Source organism: Carlito syrichta, unplaced genomic scaffold (genome assembly GCF_000164805.1).
Source record: "Carlito syrichta isolate Samal-C Ts95f unplaced genomic scaffold, Tarsius_syrichta-2.0.1 Scaffold287969, whole genome shotgun sequence".
Classification (NCBI taxonomy): Eukaryota; Metazoa; Chordata; class Mammalia; order Primates; family Tarsiidae; genus Carlito; species Carlito syrichta.
Window position 1 is genome coordinate 75,912 of NW_007232065.1, and position 25,071 is coordinate 100,982.

Genomic DNA, 25,071 nt, shown 5'->3' on the forward strand with positions numbered 1-25,071 from the left:
GCCATGGTCCTCCCAGAGGCTCGAGGCCCACCATGGGGCGGAACGCTGGCCTGGATGCCTGCCATGATCTGATGTTTCTCCTTTGTGTAGACAGGTGTTCGAGCAGCAGCTGCGGTGACATGAAATGGTCTCACAGCCATCTTGAGGGCAGTTGCAGTGGCATATGAGAGTTTTGCAACATTCATGGTGTATATTTTCAAATTTCTGGTCCTCCTATGCCCCATGAGGTGGTTTCCAAACACTCCCTTGTGAAAGACTCGGGCCTCTAATAATCTGAGAGACAGAGGTCCCGTGACAGTCACTTTCTCATGCAAGGGCGTCACTTTCTAGGTGGGCCGGGCTGACACTGGTGTGGTGGTGCGGGCACTCTCTGCTTTTTCTGCCAAACTCTGACCTTCTTCTGTTCCTCCCCCACCAGCCTCTAGAAGACCAGCATCCTCATGACCATGGAGGCCCCACTGTCCTTTCTGTGACGGGAGCGATGCGGACCTCGGTCTCCTGGACCCATTCTGACTCAGGTAACCCCTGGCCATCCCCAGCACGCTGCACCTTGTGTGGACAGCGTTGGGTACGTGAGATGCCAGAGCTGTGTTTTACATGCAGATGACAAATGGGTTGTTTCTCCACCAACCAGTTTCCTCCCCGCCTCCCCCAGTCTTCTTAGTGATTGATGTCTGTGGCCAATCAGATGTGACAATGTGGTCCGTCCAACTTAGGCATACGATGATGGGTCAGTCCAACTTAGGCACTGAATCATGACTCTATTTAAGATGCTGGTGTGTGTCCCAGAGACACCGGGACGTTGCTGGGAATTTTCACGTAGAAACCAGCCGCTGTGTCCCTTTGTTTCCCAGAATGCCGTGTTTTGCTTTCATTGTGTCAAGCTCCCTAAAACACCTCCAGGTGAGTTCCGTAAGTGTGACTGAGTGTCTGCTTTGTGTTCTTGGGACAGGCGTGGATGGAAAAGTAGCAGGCTGGCTCCTGTCCTCAGGGTGCTCACAGTTTAGCCTCAGGCCCACGACTCACTCATAAGAAAAAGGAGAACCTCGTTGGGCTTTGTCACTGCGGGTCTGCGGGTCATTTGTCCTCCCTCTGCAGCTCTGCCTGGCTTCTGTGGCTCATCAGGGCCCCAGGATGACCCAGAGTCTTTGAGGTCCGTCCCTGGTAACTCACAAGGTGATTCTGAGAATAGAAATGAAGAGAGGAAACAGAAACCAAGAGCCGGGCTCTGGCCAGGCGCAGTGGCACACGCCTGTAATCCCAGCACTTTGGGAGGCGGAGGCGAGAGGATTACCCATGCCCAGGAGTTTGGGATCAGCCTGGGCAACATGACAAGACCTCGTCTCTACAATAAATCAAAAAATGAGCCAGGCGTGGTGGCACGCGCCTGTCATCCCAGTACTTTGGGAGACCGAGGCAGAAGGATCACTTGAGACCAAGAGTTCGAGACCAGCCTGGGCAGCATAGCAAGACCTTATCTCTACAAAAAATAAAAAAATTAGCTGGGCGTGGTGGTGCACACCTGTAGTCCCAGCTACTCGGGAGGCTTAGGCGGGATGATCGCCTGAGCCTAGGGGGTCAAGGTTGTGGTGCCACTTGAGCTTAGGGGTTCAAGGTTGTGCTACTGCACTCCAGCCTGGGGTACGGAACCAGAACCCGACTTCAAAAAAAGGAACAGTGGTCTGGAAGTTGCTGCTGGGCCCATCAAGAGAGGTCTGAAGGCCAAGTTGGGGTTCTCCAGAATAAGGAGGGGGCTGCAGTCGGGGGGAGTCACATGCCCTGGGTAGTTTGGGGGTCATGCAGCAAATCCTGCACACCCTCGCCCTCACCAGCGCTGCCTTGGATCATGCCAGATAAGGCGGCGGCAGAGACCCTTGCTGTCCTGGGTCTCACAGCTGCTGCTCCTGCTCGTCCTGCTTTGGGCCGTCTGCCTCACCTACAGGAGCTGAGGCTGTACCCTCTGGGAGCTCTGGGAATCACAGCCCTGACCACCAGACCCAGGAGGTGGGAGGACGAGAATGATGACTGTGTTCCTGTCCCCCAGCACTGCAGCGATTGCCTCACACACTGTTGCTTCTTCCCCTGCAAGCCCAGGCCAGGGGTTGGCAGATACCCACAGCCTGGGGCCAGGATGGCCCGCTGCCTGTCGGGGTGCTGCAGACAAGCTCAGGATGGTTCTTACTTTTTAATTTTTTAACTGGCTGGAGTGCCATGGCGCAATCATAGCTCACCTCAGCCTCAGACTCCAGGGCTCAAGCTATCCTCCAGCTTGGCCCCCTGAATAGCTGGGACTACTGGCATGTGCCACCACGCCCAGCTAATTTTTGTATTTTCTTAATAGAGATAAGGGTCTCGATATGGGCCCAGGCTGGAGTGTAACAGTGTAATTATAGCTCACTGCAGCCTCAAACTCCTGGGCTCAGGGGATCCTTCTGCCTCAGCCTCCCGAGTGGTTGAGACTACAGGCGCATGCCACCATACTCCACAAACTTTTTAATTTTAATTTTTGTAGAGGCAAGGTCTCACTATGTGGTCCAGGCGGATCTTGAACTCTTGGCCTCAAGTGATCCTCCTGCCTTGGCCTCCCCTAGTATTGGGATTACAGATGTGAGCCACTGTACCCAGCCAGTATTTACATTTTTAAATGGTTGGAAAAAATTAAAAGAAGAAAAAAATGTTGCACCTCATGGACTTTGCATGGCATTCAGATTTCACTGGCTCTAAATAAAGTTTTATTGGCACAGAGCCACATTCATCAATTTCCGGGTCATCTGTGGTAGCTTTTGCCCTTCCAGTGGCCATGCTGAGTATGTGTGGTGGGATCTGGGGAAGATTTACTCTGTGGCCTTTTAAGGAAAGACTTGACCAAGCCCCGGCCTTGCCAGTTGTGACATGAGCATCTGCAGACTTGGTTGTGTGGAGTTTTCTCTTCATTCAGAAGGCAGGATTTAGGGATGAGTAGGGTTAGAACAGGACAGAGAGGAGCAGGAATGTTCTAGAGTAGGGGGTGATCTGGCCACAGGCTTGTCAGATTTCCTCATCTATCCCTTCAGTTGTCCATTAAATCTGGCTTCAGCATCAAGGCTGTTTCGTGTCCAGGCAGTCTTTAAAATGAAGCATCCAGACTTCTTGAATTAACCTAAATGTTGGAACAAGTCAGCACCCAATGAAAGCAAACCTTGCATTTTGGAGCTTTTTTCTTTTTACTTGGCTCACGGTGTGAGCTATTTTATTTTAAACCAAATAAATATTTTGTTTTAAATCAAGTAAGCATGGAAGGCTCACCATGAGTAAGCCATGGTATTTAGTCTTGGCAATGCTTTTCCCAATCTGGTATGGTTTTGCGATACTGTTGACTGAAAACTAGAGTCAGAATTGGAGATGTGGGTTCCAGTCTTGCTCACTGCCTGAGCCAGGCCCAGCTGTGATGTCCAAGGCCAGTGGTCCCCAGCCTTCTTGGCATCAGAGACCAGTTTCATGGAAGACAGTTTTTCCACTGGCCATCCTTTAAGATGAACATTAACTACTGTGTCTTAAGCCTTTTCTAAGAGTCCGGTGTTATCTAAGATTTTTTGCTGCATTGCTTCATCTAATCCCCCAAATAAGCTGCAAGGTGAGTTTGCAGAATCTCTCATGTTTTAAGATGAGGTAACAGATGCAAAAAGGTTTGCATTATTCCGTCTCACAGCATGCAGTGGCTTTGATTTTTGCACTGATTTGCATAGGGTATGTCTGATCCTGTGTGCTCTGGGCTGCCTCACCCCCTTGTCCATGGGGTACTCCACTTGCCTGACCCTGGCCCAGGTCTCTGTTCTCAGAATGTCCCCCGCTGAGCAGCGAGCCTGGCCCTGGTGATGCCAGTGAGAAGACCGGTGAGGCATCCCTGTGGATTTTCCAGAGCCAGCCGTGGCAGTGCCAGGGATGACGCACGTGTCTCCTGGCCCCTTCCAGCACTTCCTCCCGTGACACTGACAGCTGCAGCTGGTTTTAAAACTGGATACCACGTTTCACACAGACAGAAAAGGTGGAGTGACACTCCAGCCAGTGAAGACTCACCCTGTGCTGTCTAGTTCATCCAAACAGGCAACTTCCTGAGGCGAACAGCCAGGAGAAACAGAGGTGGCAAAGCTTATTTGCAAATTTATTTATTTTAAAAAAGAAAAGAAAAGGCCAGGTGTCGTTGTTCACACCTGTTATTCAGCACTTCGGGAAACTGAGGTGGGAAGATTGCTTGAGCCCGGGAAATGAAGACTAGCCTGGGCAACATGAGACCTCATCTTGACAAAAAAATTATCCGGGCGTGGTGGTGCACACCTGTAGTCCTAGCCACTCCAGAGGCTGAGGCGGTAGGATCACCTGAGCCCAAGAGGTCCAGGCTGTGGTGAGTTGTGAATGTGCCACTGCACTCCAGCCTGGGTGACAGAAAGAGACCCTGACTCAAAAAAAAAAAAAAAAAAAAAAAAAGAAAGAAAGTAATAATAAAGCTTAACCACAGCCAGAGACCGTCTGCTTGCAGAATAGTATCAACCAAAAAGCCACTTCTTCGTGATGCTGTGATCTACCTGGCTCCCAGCCCTCCGAATCAGTGCTCGAACCCAGACCCACAAAGTCAGAGGGACAGTCACTGACAAAACAGTCCCAATGTGGCACAGTCCCAACATGGCAGTCACCTGTTGGTGGTTTGCTTCAAAAAAACCCCAGAAAATGATGCCTGTGGCTTCCAGGAGTACAGAGAAAATGGAAGGAATTCCATGATGAGCGAACTAGGAGATGGAAATTTCTAATCCTGCCTCATAAACAATATAGGAATGACTTTAAAATATTCTGCTTTAAGCATGCATTTAATTTGTGCGCTGGGAACCAAATAATGTTGCCAAGATAAAACATTCTAATAATGATTTATGTAAATTTATTTGTACAAAGTAATGGTGTCGTTGCCTATAGCAAATTGCTTAGAATATGAAATGACATTTATGAGGTCTTTTTTTCCCTCTGAATGAATACAATGGAGAAAATGAGAGAAAAAAATCAATTCATTTTCAAGATGGAGTCTGGAGGGGCCAGCTGGAGTCTGGGGTGTGACCCATCTACATACCCCATCCGGCGTGGCCTCTTGGGATGTCCTCACGACTGCAGTCATAGTTCAAGGCTCAAGATTCTTAGAAGGCTGGAACCCTCCATTTTAGTGACCAAGCTCTGGTATCTGGGATGCCAGAGTTTGTCAGGCTAGCCAGTGACAAACTCTTGGCTCCTCCAGTGCCTTGCATGGGACTTCCAGCCTGGGCCACACACAGGCCACACATGGTTAAACCCTGGGCAATACCAGGGGCAGTTGAGCTTGAGTCATAACTGGGCCCAGATATTAAAAAAACAAAACCAAACAAGGGACTGTCCCCGATGATGGGTCCTCTGTCATGGTCCTGGGGAGATTTTCTCTTGACTGCTGGTTGGCACCTTTGAGAATGGCTCTGGGTGTTTCCCCTGACTCGGTTAATTAAATGGAAATCCCCACAGATGACCTAGAACTTCTAGATCCACGCTTTGGCCTTGTGAATGCCCAGCAGAATTTTCTATAACCTGCACTATTGGGAAAAAGATGATGGTAACATCTTAGTTCCATAAGGCATGGAATATTTTTTTCACAAAGTGTTTCACACGTGGTTGTCACAATCATTTCTGTGAAGTAGGTAAGAGTGTGTATTATTATTATTATTATTTTCCTTGACTCAGAGTCTCACTCTGTCATCCAGGGTAGAGTGCAGTGGCACAATCATAGCTCACCATGGCCTTGACCTCCTGGGCTCAGGTAATCTTCCCACCCCAGCCTCCCAAGTAGCTGGGACTACAGGTGTGAGCCACCATGCCCAACTAAATTTTAAATTTTCTGTAGAGATGAGGTCTCACTGTGTTGCCCAGGCTAGGCTTATTCTTGGGCTCAAGTGATCCTCTCAAGGTGCTGGGATTACAGGCATGAGCCACCACGCCCAGGTCTGTGGTAGCTCTTAACGTTATTATTAAATAAGAAAATTAGCCATATGTGGTGGTGTGCCTGTAGTCTCAGCTTCTCAGAAGGCTGAGACGGGAGGACTCTTTGAGTCCAGGATTTCGAGGTTATAATGAGCTGTGATGGTGCCACTGCACTCCAGCCTGGGTAACACAGCAAGACCCTGTCTCAAAAAGAAAAAAAAAGTATTACTAAAGTTGTTATTACCGAAGGACATCTGGTCCTGACTGACAATTGGAATGAAATGAAAATTTATCTTTTATTTAAATGAGAATTAGTGTAAAAGATTTCCAAGTCAGTTGTTTCATATATCAAACAGTAACAAGGGGCATATGAGAATTCACTCATTGTTCATTCAACAAAGAGCCCTTGGGTTGAAGACATTGTGGATGCTCTTGATGGCAGTTGTGTGAGGCAGAAAGACCATATAGAGGGTCTTCTTCCAAGGAACACAAGGGACAAGGGAGCGTGTCTGTTTATTTTATGTTTCAGGATTTTTTTTTTTTTTTTGAGGCAGGTTTTTACTTTGTAAGGTTGGAGTAGCGTGGCACCATCACAGCTCAGTACAGCTTTGAAATTCCAGGCTTAGGTGATTCTTCTCTGCCTCAGCCTCCCGAGTAGCTGGGACTACAGGTGTGCACCATGATCTTTGGTTAATTCTTCTGATTTCTTCTTCTTTTTTTGTAGAGATGTGGTCTCACTGTGTTGCCCAAGCTGGTCTCGAGCTCTTGGGCTCAAGCAGTCCTCTTGCCTTGGCCTCTCAAAGTGCTGGGATGACAGGTGTGAGCCAATGCGCCTGGCCTGTTTCAGGATTTTTTTTCCTTTCATTGTTGTCTTCCACGTGCTCATGATTGCCATAACAATTGACTAGATGCCAGTGGACGCGTGGCACTTGGGCACTGTGCCTGCCATGTCATATTCGTGATCTTTGTCCTCCAAGAATTCGGACCTGAGGCTGGTCTCAATCCTTCTTTGTTGTTGTAAACTCTGGTCCTGGCCCAGGGCCTGTGAGTTGGTTCCCTTCAGACCAGGCCTCTGGCTGGCTGTGGTAGGGGCTTAGGGCCGGATGCCAGGGACAGTCTCCTGTAGGTGGCCGCTGCTATTCCCAAGGAAGGTAGTCATGACCTTGGCAGGCATGTTTGTGGTTGTCGTGGTCAGGCCCCCAGGCTGACGGCCCCTTTTGGGAGGCTACCTTTCTGTGAGACTTATCCTGTCTCATCAAGGACTGAAATGCACTCTGTGCAGATTTTTTCTTTTTTTTTGAGTTGACTACATAACATTCTAGAAAAGGTGTTTCCAGAAATTCTCTGAAGGGAGACAAGAGATTGTAAAACATTTTCGAGTGAAAGGAGACATAACTAGTAGTTCTCAGACTGGGGAGCCCTGGCTGGTCTATTTCAGTGGCTTCTAGACACAAGGGAGCCTAGGTAGAAGGCAGAGGGAATTCTGGGGTGTGGGGCCCGAGCTAACAGTCTAACGGGACAGACATCCTACAGACATGCTCAGGGAAGGGCTTAAAGGTGAACTCTTGCTCTCCAAAGGCTAAGTGAGAGAAGCTCAAGGTGGCGTGTGCAGTGTTCTTACTTGGCAAAACAAGAAGCCTGTCCCCCAAACTTTTTTTTTGAGTTAGTGTCTCACTCTGTTGCCCAGACTGGAGTGCAGTGGCACAATCATGGTTCACTGCAGCCTTGCCCTCCTGGGCTCAGGCGATCCTCCTGTCTCAGCCTCCCAAGTAGCTGGAACTGCAGGTGTGGAAAATTAAAAAAAAAAATTGTCATCGAGACAGAGTCTTGTTTTGTTGCCTAGGCTGGTCTCGAACTCCTGGGCTCAAGCAATCCTCCTGCCTCAACCTCTCAAAGAGCTGGGATTACAGTCATGAGCCACTGTACCTAGTCAATAACTAATTGCTAAATAGTGATGGTCTGTTATTATGATAGCATATGTCTTTATTCCTCACATGAATGTAACTGAAACATTATACTTAGTTGCAATAATCTATTGTTATATATGTGTGTATTCATGTAATGTATAAGTAAATATATGTCTGTTGTATATAGATGTGTGCATAAATACATAAATTGTGTCATTGATGGTGGGACACTTCATAGGGTTCATTGTTTCCTTAAGATATGGAAATATGTCTGGTGCAGTGACTCACACCTGTAATCCCAGCATGTTGGGAGGTTGAGGTGGGAGAATTGCTTGAGTCCAGGAGTTCAAGACCAGCCTGGGCAACACAGCGAGATGTCGTCTCTACAAAAAATCAAAAAATTAGCCAGGCGTGGTGGCTCAAACCTGTAGTCCCAGCTACTTGGGAGGCTGAGGTGGAAGGCTCTCCTGAGCCCAGAAGGTAGAGGCTGTGGTGAGCCACGATTGTGCCACTGCACTCGGCCTGGACGACAGAGACCATGACTCAAAAAAAATTTATATGGAAATATCTAAATCACCACCATCAGGATTCATTCTCTTTTTATATCATTCAGTCACCACTTGTGTCTTAGCCCGTCTGCCCGGGACACATAGTAGCCTCTGGATGTCTATGTGCTTAACTGAACAAAAATGTCAACAAGCTGCTATTTATTTTATTAAACAGCTTGAGCAGAGATGTTTGGGCTGATTGCCACAAATTGTTAGCTTATCACTGAACTGTCCTGATGGTTCCTATTATTCAATTTGCATTGCTTACGATAATAATTATTACTACATAAAAGAACCTGATGCTTTTGTTTGTACAGTTCTCTCATTAATAATTTAATTGACTGTTACGTCCAAGTGTTTCTGCCACACATACATCAAGGTACTTAGAGACTCACCCTCAGTGCCTTGGGAAATTAGAATGCAGGTACAAGGTGTAGGCTTGGGGTGAGAATGGGGTGATAGGTAGGTCCTTTGGCCTTAAGGACCAACTGGTTGGCCATATCTTTTTTCCATATTTATTTCCAAACATTTTATTGATTTGCCAGTAAGTGACTGACTCTCTGATCAGGCTGGAGTGCAGTGGCACAATCATGGCTGTCTTGACCTCCTTGGACTCAGGTGATCCTCCCACCTCTGCTTCCCGAGGAGCCGGGACTACAGGCACATGCCACCATGCCCGGCTAATTTTTTGATCTTTTGTAGAGATGAGGTCTCTATGTTGCCCAGACTGGTCTCCAACTTCTGGGCTCAAGCGATTCTCCCGCCTTGGCCTCCCAAAATGCTGGGATTATAGACGTGAGCTATTGCACCCAGCCAGATTGGTAAGTGAAAAAAGTAATGATGGCTGAAACAGTAGATCTGACCCAAGAGGACTGAATCACTTGGTTTGTGTACACAGCGCCTGTGTCAGTGGGGCTCCTTCTCTAAGATGATGCAGACTTTATCAGTCCCAGCCTTCGCTGACTCTCTTAGATGGCATTGCAACTGTGTGAGACATATGTGTTTTGGCATATTTTGCTATTTAAAAAAGACTAGCTTGTGGATTCTTTTAGTGTAGGAGAGTACTACAATTTTATCCTAAATTCATGTTTTGAGTATAAAATGATAAGTTCGGGTACAGTGGCTCACGCCTGTAATCCCAGCACTTTGGGAGGCTGAGGTGGAGGACTGCTTGAGCCCTGGAGTTCAAGACCAGCTTAAGCAGCATAGTGAGACCTCATCACCACACAAAACATTTTTTAAATGATGAACTGAAATTTGCCTTTGGAGAGTGAGATACGGGTGTTGAATCTGAGTAAGGTGGGTGTCAGCCATAGTGATGTTCACGGACCTGCATTTTAAAACTCTGGATTTAACAGGGAAAATAGAATGAACAAAAGAATTCCCAGGTGGGCAGCCCGTCCTGACTTCTGGAAGGATCCACCCATCTGCTGGTCAAGCACGTTATAGAGTGTGTCCTTCATGTCAGAAGTTGGAGTTTATTAAAGTGATGGCCTTCTCCACTGGTGGGTGATGCATTTGGGGCAGATTTTCTTTTTTTTTTTTTTTTTTGAGTCGCGGTCCAACTCTGATCCCAGGCTGCAATGCAGTGGCACAATGCACCCTCGACCTTTTGGATTCAGGCGATCTTCCCACCTCAGCCTCCCAAGTAGCTGGGACTACAGGTATGCGACACCATACCCGGCTAATTTTTAACTTTTTTGTAGGGATGGGGTCTTGCCTGTTGCCCAGGCTGGTACTCCACGTGTTCACTGTCTATTTAATCTGTTTACTCCAACTGAACACTTGACAATGAATTACCAATTTGGAAGAAGAAAGTCCCTTCCTGGTGACTAGGTTGTGCCTGTGTGTCACTCAGGGTTGACTAGATTTGGGGATAACAGATGACCCCCGTAGCTCAGTGGCATCAAATACTGAGGCTGGGTTTCTTCCTGGATCTACTTGTCTGCTGACGATTGACTGGGAGTTCGTGTTACCTGACTGAGGCTGATTAGTATATTCCCATCACCATGGCTGAGGAAAAGAAGACATCCAGCAAGTGTTGGCCCTTACAGTTGTCTAGTAGTGTCACGTGTCACTGTCACTTACATTGTATTGACCAAAGCCAGTCACATGACCACCCCAACGCCAGTAGGCCAGGAAGTGGAGCACACCTTTGTACCTGCAGGGGGGAGAGGGAGGAATCTATGTGCAGCCCTGTGGTGTCTGCAGGTGACACCTTCAGTGCTGTTGATGGAGCTCTGGAAACCTTGCTTGGCTGAAGCCAGTGGGTGGGATTAGGAGAGAATTCTTCACACCCTTTGGAGGACCATGGACTCATCTCCTGAAGTTGGACTGTCCTTTCTAGGGACTGAACCAAGGGCTGGCTCAGGCTCCAGGCCCCCTAAACTTATCTCACTCACAAACATATGCCTCCCAAGCAGACACTCAGTGTGTTTGGTTCTCATTTTTTTCTTTCTTTCTGGGTTTTTTTTTTTTTTTTTTGAGTCAGGGTCTCACTCTGCCACCCAGGCTGGAGTGCAGTGGCATGACACGATCATGGCTCACTACTGCCTCCAACTCTTGGGCCCAAGCGATCCTCCTGTGTCAGCCCCCTGAGTAGTTGGGACTACAGGTATATGCCATTGCATCCTGCTAATTTTTTTTGGTAGAGATGAGGGTTTTTCATGTTGCCCAGGTTGGTCTTGAATGCCTGGACTCAAGCTGTCCTCCCACCTTGGCCTCCTAGTGTTGGGACTACAGGCGTGAGCCACCACGCCCATCCCGTTCCAGTGTTTTAAGTCGTCTTTTGTATTTCGTTTTCCTAAGTGGGTATCTGCACGTTTCTTCTTGCAAGGACAAACCTAGTTGGCTCAGGCCTCTCTCCCGCAGGAGGGCTAGGGAAGCTTCTGTCTTCCTTTACTTGGCTCTCGGTGTTTGTCTGTGTTATTCTCACTGGCTGCCCCTGGCTGCTTGCTGAAAACCTGGCTGCCTGGAATGGAGTGCCTGGGTTGCTGGCATGACTGTTCGATCAGGGCCCAAGTTATATTCTTCAGGGCCCCAGAAGGAATTTATGTCCACACAAGACAGCCTCACTTTGCCAGCAAATTCAGCTCTCTGGAATTGAGCCAGGAGTTGGGAAGGAACAAAAATATCTCAGAGGGAGAAGCCATCCTCTACAAGCCCGGGCACTCAGTTTTAAGTCAATCGCCGGTTGTATGCTGGGATTGCCACACTCCTGATTTGCTTGGTTTTCTGACCATCTTTTAAAGATGACAATACCAAGGAAGAAACAGGTGAAATAATTTGCCCAGAGTCTCTAAACTGTGAGTGATGGGACAGGTCCTGCTGATTCCAGACTCAGGAGGATAATCAGTGTTTATGTTGGTGGCATGATATAGGGAAGAAGGTTGGACAGTGCTTAGTGGTCTTTTTAGAAAGGAGGAGAGAAATATGTATTGAGGCTAGGATGGTTCCCCTCCAAATGGCTGGGTGTGTTTTTCGTTCTACGTGTGATGTGATGAGTATCAGTTGGCTGAGAAGTTCCACCAAGTGGGGCTGTGCTCCTGGGTCCTGCCAAGTGCCCAGAGTCGCTGAACATGTAGTTTAGCTGGTGTGTAAACAGATGCTTATGAAAGGATTTTGGCCCCATCAGGATGGAACCGCGACTCAGCCTGTGTCCTCTGACCCGCTTGGTTCTGCTGTGCTCGGGTGGGAGTGGACAGCTGGGGAATGTCTCAGAACTGGGCAGGCCCCACCTGCTCGCTGGGGATGGCCGCGTCCCAGAGAAGCGTCCAAGTGGGGCCAGTGGGGACCAGCTCGCTGACATCACCTCGTTACTTCATCTGACTGCACTTGGCAGTTTCCAAACCTCAGTCTTATATGCACAGACAGTCCTGCGTGTGAGGTCAGGCAGGTGGCCGTGCCATGTCTGTCCTTCAGGTGAAGAGGATGAGACCTAGAGGACTTACCCAAGGCCCCAGTGCCAGGGACGAGCCCGGCTGCCACCTGGATCTTTTTCTCCCATTCCCCACCCCTTCTGTGGCCCCCTGCTCTGTTCATACTGGGGGATAGGAAGCACCCAGAGGGACAGGCAAGTGACTTTTGGAACTTTCTATTCCAGTTAAAACAATCCAGGTTTATAGCAAAGGTGAGAAGGAAAGGGAGGCCTGGTCACTGCATGAGCCACTTTGCTGTACAGGACAGAGACTTGAGATAATGCAGCTGAGGCTGAGACTGCACCTTGGGGAAGTTGGTAACCCTAATCCAGGTACAAAGTGTCCCACAGTCACCCTCATTCAGGCAGCGAGGTGACCTGTGTTCACCCAGCCTGGGTGTGTCCTGGAGGGGCAGGGGTAGGAGTGGCTGGTGGTCCGTAGGGGCTCCTCCTGGTGCTGTGGGTCAGGGTGTCTCAGGGTGGTCCCACACCGGAGCTCTGACCTCCAGCTTGTCTGTGCTACTCACTAACTCAGGTCATGCTTGAACTCAGCTAGGCAAGCCCTGCGTCTCCTTTTTTTCCATCTGCAAATTGAGTTCTCAGCCTGTCTCCTAATGAGCAGGAAGTACCGTGGGTCACTTGTCCAACTGGCAAATACTGAGAAATTTGAGCATCTCCAACCTGGAAAGGGCCTGGGAGAGACACCCTCGCTCAGTTTCTGTGTTGGGACAGTAACAGAGGGCTTGCTTGGAAGGGCACAAGGCCGGGCGCAGTGGCTCCTGCCTGTCATCCCAGCACTTTGGGAGGCCGAGGCAGGAGGATCACCTGAACCCAGGAGGTCAAGGCTGCAGAGAGCTATATCAGGCAAGATCTTGATTCTTCTCTCTGATCCAGGCGCCTAGAACTAGCCCTGAATTGGGACTCTGACTGCGTTTCCAACACGGGCAGGGGTTGTGCTCATGGGCAAAATGGTTGTAGAGAGACCCCCAGGAAGCTGCGGGCACAGAGGCCTCCCCTCTGCACTTACCGTCATGGAGAAGGGAGGAGAAGTCAACGGAGGCTCATGATAGGTGAGCCAAGCTGTGTCTGGTGGTGGCAAGATGGACACTCCCTCACCTCTCCAGCTGCTCGAGGCAGGTCAGTGCATGCCTTAATGGACTCAGTCGTGGCTTAGGAGGTGGCAGGGACCAAAGAGATGCAAAGTATGAAAAGCAAATGGAAGCGAGGGACTGGAGGCACTGGGACTGCTATGGGCTAGCCCCTGGGGCTCTGGGAGGCCCAGCCAGTGTGTTTGCTGGGTGACGTCCCTTGCCCATGTGCTCAGTGCTGGTCATGCTGTGACTCACTGCAGGGGCAGCAAGGGTAAATGTTGTGTGTGTCTGTGTGTAATTTAAAAAGAGAATAAAACCAGGCCGGGTGTGGGGGCTCATGCCTGTCATCCCAGCACTCTGGGAGGCTGAGGTGGGAGGATCACTTGAGACCAGGAGGTTGAGACCAGCCTCGACAACATAGGGAGACCCTATCTCTACAAAAAAATTTAAAAAACTGAACCGGGCATGGTGGCACACACCTATAGTCTCTATTGGGAGGCCAAGGCAGGAGGATTGCTTGAGCCCAGGAGATTGAGACAAGCCTGGGCAACACAGCAAGACTTCAACTCTACAAAAAATAAAACAGTTAGATAGGCATGGAGGCATGAGCCTATAATTCCAGCTGCTTAGGAGGCTGAGGCAGAAAGATCGCCTGAGTCCAGAAGATCAAGACCAGCCTAGGCAACATAGCGAGACCCTGTCTCTATTATAAAAAAATGAACCAGGCGTAGTGGCACAGGCCTGTAGTCTTAGCTACTCAGGAGGCTGAGTCAGGAGGATCACCTGAACCCAGGAGGTGGAGGCTGCAGTGAGCCGTGATTGTGCTACTGTACTCAATCCTGGGTGAAAGTGAGATGCGGACTCAAAAAAAAGGGATTACAGCGAAAGAGATAGAAATGGGAGTGACTCCAATATTCTCTCCAAATAATCCGCTGTCTAAAGGACACTGTTTACCTAAACCCGAAAACTGGGGTCAACGCTGGAATTAATTTTACAATGCAGAATCCAGAATGATGTCCTGGTGCACTGTGCCTGGACGGCTCAAGTTGAGGTTTAAGTGGAAAATTCCAAGCGTCTTCTCCCTCAGTCAGTGGCCAGGAACAGGTCTCACCTATGGAGAGGAAGCAATGTGACCTCTCAGTGTCTTTGATGGTCAGTAACTCAGACTGGGGCATTCCGTCACTTCTCACATTCTTTGCCACACTTAAAACCAAGAGAGCCAGGAAGAAAACACACCTCACTGGACCATATTAAAAACGTCATGCCGGGCTCCGTGACTCAACCTGTAATCCCAGCACTTTGGGAGGTCGAGGCAAGTGGATTGCCTAAGCTCGCAGGTTCGAGACCCATCCAGGCAACTTGGCGAGAGCACATCTCCACAATAAAAATAAAAAATTAGCCGGTCGTGGTACCCTGCGTCTGTAGTTCTGGCTACTTGGAAGGCTGAGGCAGAAGGATCGCAAGCCCAGCAGGTCGAGGCTAAGATGGCCGGGACCGTGCTACTGCAGTCCAGTCTGGGCGATAGAGTGAGACTCCAACTCAAAAAAAAAAATTCATAGCTGGACGCAGTGGCTCACAGCCTGTCATCCCAGCACTTTGGAAGTCGATGCAGGAAGATTGCCTGAGCCCAGGGTTCAAGACCATCCTGGACAACTTGATGAGACCTCATCTCTACAATAAATAAAAAAATTAGAGGATGTGGTGGCACACATCTGAAGTCCCAGTTACTTGGGAGGCTGAGATGGGAGGATCTCCTTAACCTAGGAGGTTGAAACTGTGGTGAGCTGTGATGATGCCGCCGCACTCCAGCATGGACAACAGAGTGAGACCCTGACTTAAAAAAAATATTTAAAAAAGAAAAAAGGTAGCGATGTCTGTGACCATTCCCCCTGTGACACCGGCGTTCCCACCTGGGAACTCTTGGACTTGACCATGTCGCTTCCAGCAGAGGTGAGACTGCTCGCTGCCTTCTCTGAGGACCCCACGCTTCTCTTTAAAGTGTCTGCTTGCATGTCACTGGCATTTGTACTACAGGGAGAAGCAAGCATGGGATGCTACTAGACGTTCTGAAGAGCGAGAGAGGTTCCTGCCGGTCACGGAGTCCATGTGGGTGAGACAGCACCGAGCACCGAGGAAGCAATGTCCATGTCTCACCGGAGCTCTTGGTATCAGGTTCTGACCTTTTGAGAATGTCGCTTGGTGCAGCAGACCTGTTAGACATGAACTGAGAGACTTTGCTGAACGCCTGGAAGAAAGGTGTTACCGGGATGTCCCTGTCTTTCAGAACAAAATGTGGAAAAAAAAGAAGTTCCCTACCTCCCGGCAGGGAGGCTTGCTAGAGAAAAAGGGACCAGTGGATTCCAAAAGCGGGTGCTTGTGATGCCTTAGAGACCCAGCACAGACCGGCTGACAGGTGCTTCTCGGGGTGTCTTAGCAGCTGTTCTTAGTTTATTCAATTTTTACTTTTTTTTTGAGTCAGGATCTCACTCTGCCCCACAGGCTGGAGAACAATGGCACGATCATGGCTCACCACAGCCTCGACCTCCTAGGCTCAGGCGATCCTACTGCCTCAACTTCCCGAGTAGCTGGGAGTATAGGCATGCACAACCACACTCGTCTAATATTTTGATTTTTTGTAGAAATGAGGTCTTGCTGTATTGCCCAGGCTGCTCTGGAACTCCTGGGCTCAAGAGATCCTCCCACCTCGACCGTTCAAAGTACTGGGGATTACAGGAATCAGCTGTCACACAGGGCCAGTATTATCATTTTAAGTCATCATAAGACCATTTAAAATGGTCCTGTTTCTTTTTTCAAATGTCGCATCTTGCACTTTTTTTTGAATGCTCTGTTGGGAGAGCAAACTGCTAGTCTGTGATTCAGAGACCCACTTCCCTTAGAGCAGGGCCATGTTGGTGTGGTTTTCTTGTGGGAGGCAGACTGGGCAGTTGGGCCTTCCTCTGGTCTCTCTGGAGCACTTGCTCACAGCTTTGTCTCCTTGTCCTTTTCCACTTAGCAAATATCGACTCTGACTCTCGGCTGGGCGTTGAGCTGGGCTGAGCATTTAAGAGCTTTATCTTCTGCTGGGTGGGACTCGCCTAAGCCTACAGCTGCAGTTGTAACGGAGTGACAGAGTGATACCCCCAACTAAAAAATAAACAAAAAACCAAAAAACAACAAAACTTTCTGAGCATCTACTGTGTGCTGGGTGTTCTCATTTGCTGAGTACCCACTGTGTGCCAGGTAGTCTCACTTCTTGAGTATCTACTGTGTGGCGTTCTCATTTGCTGAGTACCCACTATATGCCAAGCAGTCTCTCTTCCTGAGCACCTACTGTATGCCAAGTATTCTCATTTTATGAGCACCTATTATGTGCCAGCTGTTGTTCTCACTTCCTGAACACCTGTTATATACTGGGTGTCATTCTCACTTCCTGAGCACCTACTATGTGCTGGGCATTGTTCTCACTTTCTGAGCACCTACTATGTGCTGGGCGTCATTCTCACTTCCTGAGCACCGACTATGTGTCAGGCAGTGTTCTCATTTCCTGAGTACCTACTGTGTGCCAGGCATTGCTCTTGTTGCTGGAGATGCCATGAGAGATGAGGTGGATGCAATCTCGGTTTTCTGGAGTTTACATTGGGCAACAGCAGCCTGCCAACACACACACACACACACATACACATACACACACACACACACACACACACACACACACACACACACACACACACACACACACACACACAATTAGGAGTACCTGATAGGAAGGCCTTGAATCGACAGAGCCAAATCTCTTGTAGTTAGGACTGAATCAGGCATGTGACTCTAGAGATGTGGATCCTGTAAGGAAGTTTAATTATTGATCAGTGTTTGCTAAAGGAAACATGATTATGGTGGGAGATCCAGAAAGGGCCATTTAGGGTCAGCAGTTTGCAGTCTTATGACGCTGGTGGCTTGGGAGCAGCAGAGGGCGGGCCGTCTCCCCAAGACCTGGCAGGTGTGTCTCCCGGCTTTCCTTCGACACCCACCCACCCAGCCCCCACACACTAGGTCCCATAGCCCCCAGCCCCACTCAGCTGTCAGACGAGGAAGCTGAGACCACGAAGGCTGTAGGCCATGGGCCCACTCACCCTGCTGGTCAATTATTTGGGCCCCCGGCAGGCCACAGGCTGCTGTGGGCTCTCTGCGTGGCCCCTGTGTGGAGCTGACCTGTCCTTTTAAAAAAAATTTTCAATAGTCATAGGGAAACAGATGGGTTTTGGGCACATGGCTGCTTTGTACAGTGGCAAAGATGTCTGGGCTTCAAGTGTATCTGTCACCCCCACTTGTGCACATTGTTCCTTCCTCTGCCTCCCTTCTGAATCTCCAGTGTCCATGACACTTTTCTGTGCCTTTGCAGACCCTTAGCTTAGCTCTCACTTATGAGGGAGAACTTGTGGCATTTGTTTTCCTGTTCCTGCATTACTTCACTTAGGATGATGATCTCCAGTTCTATCCACATTGCTGCAAAAAACATTATTTCATTCTTTTTTTGTAGCTGAATAGTATTCTATGGTATATACAGAGGGTGCCCCCCAAAATGTATACATACTTTAAGAAAGGAAAAACCTGTATTCAAATTGTAATACCCAATATATACTGATAACAAAGATGAATACAAGCCAAATCTGACTTCTGCAAATACAAGAGGTGCTCAAAGTTGTTCCCATCAGTGTCCAGACACTCCTGATGACGGCTGCAGGACTTCCGTTGTTGAGCGAAGCCTCCCAGGTCTTCCTGTGTGCACGTCACACACAGGACCACGCATCTCACACTCATCACAAATGTGTGCATTTGTTAGGTATGCTGGAGGTTCTGTGCGTACTTTTGTCTTCATTGTCGCTGTACTTCCACAGCGTTCTTGAATTTCAAAGATTACTTCAAAACAGTCCTGTGCTCCTCAAATGACAACTGTGCTTCCACCATTTTCTTTGACTGTCCTGCCTGTGGCATGGTGACACTAGCATTCATTTGATGAGTGCCGTCTTTTGAGTGAACGTCATTCTACACATTGCTACTATGATTCAATTCAACCTCAAAAAGTCATACACAGATAACATTGCTTTAAATGTGTATACATTTTTTTGGTACCCTGATATATACCATGTTTTCTTTCACAAATCAGTTGATTCCACATCTTTGCAATTATGAATTGTGCTGCATAAACATATGAGGGCAGGTGTCTTTTTCATATAATGACCCCTGTTCCTTGGGTAGATACCTAGTGGCGGGATTGTTGGATCAAATGGTAGATCTACTTTTAGATCTTTGAAAAATCTTCACATTGCTTTCCATAGAGGTTGTGGTAATTCACACTCCCACCAACAGTGTGTAAGTGTTCTCTTTCTCTGCATCCACACCAGCATCTGTTGTTTTTAGATTTTTTAATAATGGCCATTCTGACTGGAGTAAGGTGGTATCTCAGTGTGGTTTTAATTTGCGTTTCCCTGATGATGAGTAATGTTGAGCATTTTTTCATGTTTGTTGGCCATTTGTATGTCTTTTGAGAGGTGCCTGTTCATGTCGTTTGCTCATTTCTTAATGAAGTTGTTTGCTTTTTCCTTGCTGACCTGTGTGAGTTCTTTATAGATTCTGGGTACTGGTCCTTTGTTGGATGCACAGTTTGTGAATATTGTCTCCCATTCTGTTGGTTGTCTGTTTACTTTGTTGCTTACTGGCGTCTTCACTGAAGCAAATTGAATACCTCTGCCCCCACCCTGAGACAGTGGCAGCATCTGCACCCCTTCCCCATTACAGTGCCAACCAAAACCAGCCCTGAACAACACACATCCCGTTCTCTGGGTGACACCCTCTCAAACGGGCTTGTGTTTTCCATGGAATCGAAACCTTTTACTGCTCTCCCTGGGCTGACTCTGTCTCAGAGGCTGCTAAGGAGGGTTTTTCTCAAATGTCACTTTTCCCACTGTTTCCCTATGTCATGCCTGTCTCTGTCCTCCACGGCTTCCACAGATGCTGACTGAGTGTCCCTTCCGGGCCCAGGCGGATAGGGGTTCAGGTCCTCTAGGAAGAGCCTGGAGGTGATTCCCATCAAGCCCTTGGCCTCAAGATGAGGACACTGAAACGAGAAAGGAAGCTTGCCTGGTCTGGCACTCTGGAGGCACCGTCCTGAGCTTTCTATCCTTTATACTGGCCATTTCTCAAGCATAAAATATCTCTAGTGAGGGGGTATTTGAAGAGTTGGGATTTTGGGTCATTTATCAAATGGAATTAGAGGGATTAAATACACAGCCCATTGGGTGCAGTGGCTTATGCTTGATATCCCAGCACTTTGGGAGGCCAAGGCAGAAGGCTTGCTTGAGCCCAGGAGCAAAAATTTAATCGGGTGTGGTGGCATGCACCTGTAGTCTGAGATACTCAGGAGACTGGGATGCGAGGATGAACTGAGCCGGAGGTCGATGCTGCAGTGAGCTGTGATTTGATTGTGCCTCTTCACTCCAGCCTGGGCGACAGAGTGAAACCCTGACTTAGAAAAACAAAAACAAAACAAAAAACACAGCCCATAGCCACAATTCTCTAGAATAGGGGTCCCCAACTCCTGGGCGATGGACTGATACTGCTCCGTGGCCTGTTAGGAACTGGGCTGCACAGGGGGCGGTAAGTGGCGAGGGAAGCTTTATCTGTGTTTACAGCTGCTCCCCATCGCTTGCATTACCACCTGAGCTCCACCACCAGTCAGATCAATGGAGGCGTGAGATTCTCATAGGCGCATGAACCCTATTGTGAACTGCATGTGTGAGGAATCTGGGTTGTGTGCTCCTTAGGAGAATCTGATGCCAGATGATGACCTGAGGTGGAGTTGAGGCAGGGATGCTAGTGCTGGGGAGCAACTACAAATACAGGTTATCATGAGCAGTGAGGTCTGACTGCATATCCTCCTCCCCAATGGTGGAAAAATTGTCTTCTGTGAAACTGGTCCCTGATGCTAAAAAGGCTGGAGACTGCTATTCTAGAACATAAAAGATCAACACCCTTGCTCCCTCTCCGGGAAAAGATAGGGACAAAAAATTACCTGGGGTCCGGAATGGACTTGAAGAGAATTAAACAACACAAGGAGGGGAAAATTAAACGTTTTCCCTCTGATTATTGCTTAATTCTAAACATTAAGGCTGGATGCAGTGGCTCACATTCCTAATCCCAGCACTCTGGGAGGCAGAGGCAGGAGTGTGCCCAGAAGTTCGAGACCAGACTGGGCAACATAGCGAGACCTTCTCTCTACAAAATATGAAAAGTTTGACCGGGTGTGGTGGTGCCATGCCTGTAGTCCCAGCTACTTAGGAGGCTGAGGTGGGAAGATCCCTTGAGCCCAGGAGGTTGAGGCTGCAGTGAGCTGTGATCATGCCACTGTACTCCAGCCTGGGAGACTGAACTTAAAAAAAATATGATCACACTTCCAGACTTCAAACTTTACTATAAGGCTACAGTATCAAAACAACCTGGTATTGGTACAAGAACAGGAACATAGACCAATGGAACAGAATGGAGATTCCGGAAGCAAAGCCTCAATTCCTCAACCAACTCATCTTTACAAAGCCTCCAACAACAACCACTGGGGAGAGAAGAACCTATTCAGTAAATGGTGCTGGGAAAACTGGCAGATCACATCCAGAAGATTGAAACAGGACCCCTACCTATCACCATACACAGAAATTAACTCTAAATGGATCAAAGACCTAAATGTAAAACCTCAAACTGTAAGAACCTTAGAAAATGCAGGAAACACTCTTATGGAAGTTGGAACTGGCAACCGATTCCTGATCAAAACCTGAAGTGGCCATAAGAGATAAGATAGATAAGTGGGACCTCATTAAACTGACAAGTTTCTGCAAAGCCAAAGAAACCATCAAGAGAGCAGGGAGATGGCCCACAGAATGGGAAAAAATATTTGCCAACTGTATATCTGACAAAGGCCTAACATCTAGGATCTACAAGGAACTCAAACATGTTAAAGGAAAAAAACAATCAGCCCCTTTAAAAAGTGGGCAAAAGACATGAATAGACACTTTTTAAAAGAAGATATTGGGCAGCCAACAGACACATGAAAAAGTGCTCAGCCTCACTCATCATTAGAGAAATGCAAATCAAAACCACATTGAGATACCACCTAACCCCTGTAAGAATGGCCATCATTAATAAAACAAACAACAAAAGATGCTGGCGAGGTTACGGAGAAAAAGGAACACTTCTATACTGCTGGGGGGAATGCAGACTAGTACAACCTCTTTGGAAGACAGTGTGGCGATTTCTGAAGGAACTAGAAATTGACCTTCCATATGACCCAGCAAATCCTCTATTGGGAATATACCCAGAGGAACTCAAATCATTCTACAAAAAGGATACCTGCACATGTATGTTTGTAGCAACTCTATTCACAATAACAAAAACATGGAACCAACCGTGTTGCCCATTGAAGCTGGACTGGATTAAAAAAATGTGGTGCATATACACAATGGAATATTATGTAGCCATATAAAAGGACAAATATATGAACTTTGCAGCAAATTGGATGGATTTGAAGTTGATCATACTCAGTGACTTATCACAGAAACAAAGAACTGAGTTCCATATGTTCTCGCTCATAAGGTGAACTTGAACAATTCTAACGCTATAAGCATGCAATTGGCAGTAGCAGAAAACTGTCAGGGGAAGGGGGGGGTGGGACTGGCAGTTGGGGGAAACTTCTAAGGGAGGGAGGGGCATACTTCATTAACAAGGGTACTTGCATGATCAATGTTTGTATACCTAACCCTGAATTGTACCCCACATCTTTATAATAAATAATTTAAAAAAATTGAAAGCATTAAAATCCTAACCAATCTATGAGTTCTTGGCATGGAAGTGTGAAGTGAAGTGTATAACAATCCATCCATCCAAGACTTTTTGTGCAAATATTAACATATCTAGTACTATTTTATGAAAAATAGACCCAACGTGTAGTCCTGCAACAAGCTTTTCTCTCTGGGCATCTTTGTTCATCAGTGACACAGTTTACCTTGTTCTTATAAAAGCCTTAGCATTTCCAGTCTATGAAAGTAGCAGGATTATGCATTGATTTTATTTATGAAGTATATGATTTTATATATCTAAATGCTGTATGAAGTGACTTGTCTTAAAGGAATAAATGAAATGAAAACTTTTTTTTTTTAAAGACAGTACCGGGATTTGGCTAACTGACCCTAGTTGATGGCCATGAAGTTCCTTCTATTTTTTTCTCTATTATAAATGATCCTGAAATAGTCTTTATACATATATACTTTTGCACAGTTGTGTATGCCGTGGTCAGCTTAGGCTGCTGTAATAGCATACTTTCACTTGGGTGCCTTAAAAAACAGACATCTATTTCTCATGGTTCTAGAGGTTGGGAAGTACAGTCCCAAAGTGCTGGTGCGTTTGCTTCCAGGGATGGCTCTCTTCCTGGTTTGCAGACAGCCACCTTCTTGCTGTGTCCTCCATGGTGGAAGTAGAGTGCTCTGGTCTCTCTTCTTCTTATGAGGATGCTCATCCTGTCATGGGTCTCCATCCTCAGGGCCTGATCTAACCCTCCTTGCCTCTCCGAAGCCCCACCTCCAGCATACATCACGCTGGGGAGTAGGGCTTCAGCTCATGAATTCTGGGGACACAAACGTTCCATTCATAACTGTGTACCTCTGTGCAAAGCATGCTGGCAAGAGAGCAGCTTGTGGAAGCTGATGTGCATTTTGAATTGTGACACATCACCAAATACCCTCCTGAAATGCTGGCACCCACTGATCATGCCCACAGATGTGGAATGAGAGTTCTTGTTTCTTCACATCATCATCGTGCTGTGTTTTTAACCCATCTTTAAAATTTTGCAGCTGGGTGTTTTAGAATATTTTTTACTTTTATTATTATAGATACATAATAATTACATACATAATTGTACCTATTTATGGGGTACGTGTGATTTTTTGACGCAAGCTGCAATGAAGTGTTTTTTTAATTAAAAGAGACAGTGTTATCATTTGGCTCAGTTTAAATTCACTCTTATTTTTATTTACTTATTTATTTACTTTTGAGTCAGGGTCTCACTCTGTTGTCCAGGCTGGAATGCAGGGGCACAATCACAGCTCACTGCAGCCTCAACCTCCTGGCTCATGTGATACTCTGGCCTCAGCTTACTGACTAGCAGGGACTACAGGTGTGTACCACCATGCCCAGCTAATTTTTAAATTTTTTTGTAAAGACAGGGTTTTGCTATATTGCTCAAGCTAATCTCAAATAGTCCTCCCACCTTGACCTCCCAAAGTACTGGAATTACAAGTGTGAGCCACCATGCCTGGCCTAAATAATTTTAACATGTTTGTTATTTCTTATGTCAGGGTACAAAGAGTTAAGGTTTTCATTTCTGGCTTATAATTTCAGGTTTTTGGAAACCTGGCGCTCAAGCCTGTTCCCTTCCCAGTATTTTTCCAGCATTTTCTGTTGGTGTGGATTTGTTTTCTGGATTCTAGCCCATAGGCTGTTGGGTGGGTGCGTCTACTTTCTCGGGGCTCTGTAAGGAGAACTAGCCAATTTCCAAAATACCCATCTCAGGGGAACCGGGGCCAAGGAAACTCGAAGGGGGTGATTTTAAGCTAAGCCCCCCTCCACGGGCTTCCCCCAGCAAGCTATGGAGGGCACGTTCCCAGCCCAGATGGTCTCACCACCTGGACACCTGGCCGGGGACAGGGAGCCCACCCCTCCTGTGTCCACATTAGTGCTACTTCTGTGACAGACCATGACGCTCTCAGCATTTTGTCCTGGTCCTCCTGGAAGGCCGGAGATGGGGGAGGGCTTGTGGGAGAGACTTTCCACTTGGTACCAGTCCAGCCGAGGGTAGATAAATCATCCTTCCCTGGAAGTCACTGTGAGGAGATGCTTATCGTTTCAAACCCAACCTGGGAAAAAGTAAGGGAAGATGGCACAGGGGCCTTCTTGTCCAGCGTGGCCTCAGCCTTGTCTCTCCGCCACTTAGAATACACCGTGGTGACACACCTCCACAACCCTGGGCTCAGGGATCCCTGCTTTCCCTCCAGCCTATTCTAGGAAATGACCCCAGTATCTATCAGTCATTTACACACTAGTAGAAATGTAAAATACTGGTTTATAGCCCCTGGGACATGAGGGTGAGAATTGAACTTCAAGGAGTGATTTTTAGGTTCTGTTTCCTTCTGATTCTCTGAAATCACTCCATGGGTATGATCTTCTCCTGAGCACAGAGTGGACGCAGAGTGCTGAGATACTTGCTTATTTATTTTTTATTTTAAAAAGTTTTATTTTTTATAGAGATGAGGTCATGCTATGTTCCCCAGGCTGGTCTCGAACTCCTGACCTCAAGCGATCCTCCCACCTTGGCCTCCCAAAGTGTTGGCCAAGCTGAGATATTGAGACAAGGCAGGAGGTGGAGTCCTCTTTTGGAACCCAGATAATTCTGGAAACTCTGCAGTCCCCCAGCACTGAGGCTGGAGTGACAGTTTTCAGAAATACGCATGGTCGGCCAGGCTCGGTGGCTCAGCCTGTAATCTCGCACCTTTGGGAGGCTGAGGTGAGTGGATTGCCTGAGCCTGCGGGTTAGAGACCCGCCT

General features: G+C 47.6%; 1 protein-coding gene across 1 annotated transcript in view; it reads left to right on the forward strand.

The window, feature by feature from the left end:
- Positions 1-408: 408 nt before the first annotated feature.
- Positions 409-25,071, forward strand: part of FOXN3 (forkhead box N3) — a 282,909-nt gene continuing 258,246 nt past the window's right edge. The window contains exon 1 of the mRNA XM_008053223.1: positions 409-518. The gene's annotated coding sequence lies outside the window, so the exon portion shown is untranslated. The remainder of the gene's footprint in view (positions 519-25,071) is intronic.